The sequence below is a fragment of the Sinocyclocheilus grahami genome, unplaced genomic scaffold, assembly GCF_001515645.1.
Source record: "Sinocyclocheilus grahami isolate Dianchi unplaced genomic scaffold, SAMN03320097.WGS_v1.1 scaffold307.1, whole genome shotgun sequence".
NCBI classification, from domain to species: domain Eukaryota; kingdom Metazoa; phylum Chordata; class Actinopteri; order Cypriniformes; family Cyprinidae; genus Sinocyclocheilus; species Sinocyclocheilus grahami.
The window spans coordinates 1,820,113-1,822,601 of NW_015505486.1; positions in this window are offsets into that span (position 1 = coordinate 1,820,113).

The window sequence follows — 2,489 nt, forward strand, 5'->3', positions numbered from 1 at the left end:
GCCTAACAACCTCTCAAAACACCTAGCAGCTGCATAGCAATCACTCAAACACCTAATAACTGCCTAGCAACCACTCAGAACACCCAATAACTGCTTGACAACCTCTCAGAACTGCCTAGCAACCACTTTGATGCCTCCCAAAACACCTAATAACACCTAATAACTGCCTAGCAACCACTCAGAACACCCAATAGCTGCCTAGCAACCTCTCAAAACGCCTAGCAAGTGACTAGTAACGACTCTGAACACCCAATAACTGCCTGACAACTTCTCAAAACACCTAGCAATCACTCAGAGTCAGAACTGCCTAGCAAACCTCTCCAAACACCTATAGTAAGACCCTCTCACAACACTTTAGCACAGCCTGGATAATTACCCCGGAGTGAAACCAGGAAGATTTAGTTCAGTGTGAAAGAGAGAATGTAGCAGAAATGTTCAATTAGAGCCGGTGAAAGTGCCGGTGGAGTTTAGTCAAGCAGACGACACATCCACAAGAGCTCAGGAGAGACTTGTGATATTTCTCATCTTTAAAGGTCAAGATTAAGCATTCAGATAACTGATCTGAAATTAGACAATCTCCAGACTCGTGAAGTACTTGAGACAAACAGACAGAAGACTCAATATCAGAAAACAAGTGCTGGGCCTCTCGGGATGTGAAATGTGCCCTTCTAAATGAACTGTTCCTGAGTTCTCAGAATAGAGGCGGTGAAGTCATTACTGTCACACACTGATGTGAATTATGCAGCTCAGTAATTAGAGGTCAGTAATTTCCACTTTACTTTAACCTTCACGCACTTTTGAGGAAGACGTCTGGAAGCTCAGGTCATCAGAGAAGAAGAGGGTGTTTCTTCATTATCCAGTCTGGGATTTTTACTCTAGTAGTGTAGTATGTATTTTGTAAGTTACTTTATATACACTCTAAAAAATGCTGGGTTGTTTCAACCCAACTTTGGGTCAAATATAGACTAACCCAACTGTTGGGTTAAAATTTTACATTACATTTTTAACCCAAAAGTTGGATTAGTCCAAATTTGACCCAAAGTTGGGTTGAAACAACCCAGCATTTTTTAGAGTGTATACATTATTTATACATTATTTATAAAATATTAATTTCATTATTAAATATATAATTAATACATGCATTTACCATTTATAATTATTTATTTTATATTTTATATTGAAATATTTTTAATAGAATGGATTAGGGTTATAAATCATTATAGATGTTACATATGGTATATATTTAATAAATGATAAATATGTAACATTTAAACTTATTTAATTTGGTTTTTTAAGCCTTTTACATATTTAAATAGCTTTAACAGAATATTATTGCGAATTATTTTTTTATAGATAGATTTTATAATATATATATAGATATATACACATATGTATATATATGTATATATAGATAGATAGATAATTACATTTTAATAAATATATTTAAATAATACAAATACAGTTTGCATTTTATAATTAATATTTTACTAACTATTATTTAATAATTAATAACACTTATAATGATTTAAAATTTTATATTGAAATAGTTTTAAAAGAATATTATTGTAAACTTTAATCACATTATTTCACCGTACTAGTTATAGAGTTACTTCCTTCCCGTCTGTTTTAAACTTTTTCCTTTGACATTTCGCGCGGGTCTCGCGACAGCATTTATTTACTTTAATTAAAGGTTGCTTCCTCTGCCGTTGACAAATGGAGTTGTTGGTGTGGGAGTGACGCTCGTCTCCTGACCTCCTCCTGAGCCCAAACTCACCGCCGGCCAGCACATCTGTCCCAATCAAACCACTTATTCACCTACAAGTGATGACTCATCAACTTCTGCCTGAGTTGAGTGCAAATGTGATTTCTCTGTTGCGGTGACAGTTTTGGTCCTGTGGGAAGCGTCTCTCTGTCTGGAGCCTTTCTCCTGGGACTCGTGTCTCACCGTTGTGTTTATTTGTCTGATGTCTTGAGTGTTTATTTGTGTGAAATACAGCCGGGTTGAACTTTATTCTGAATCCGTCTGTGAGCGGTGAGATGCTCTTTTGATGGAGGAAGCTTCGGTTTGATGTGTGAATGGGTTTTTCTTCAACTACACACACTTTTACGTCTCGGGGCTTGATTTGACTAACAGATTTACATAGTTTTTGGTCTTTTTTGTTACATGAAGGTCAAATCACATTAAAACTGTTTAGGAAACTTTTAGACATTCCTTCATCTTTGAGTTATGCTACTTTTCAAATGCCTTTATGTAAATGTAGTTATCAATGTTAGATTATGAAAATGTTTAATAGTAATGTAAAAATGACCGCATTTTTGCATTTTTAATGAATCTGTTGTTTAGAAAATTTGATATACAGTTGAAGTCAAATGTTTACATACACCTTGCAGAATCTGCAAAATGTTAAAGGGGTGGTTGACTGTTTTTTTTTTAGGCTTTATTGTGTTTTTAGGGGGCAGGCTAAAATGTGTTAATGCTTCATTGTTAA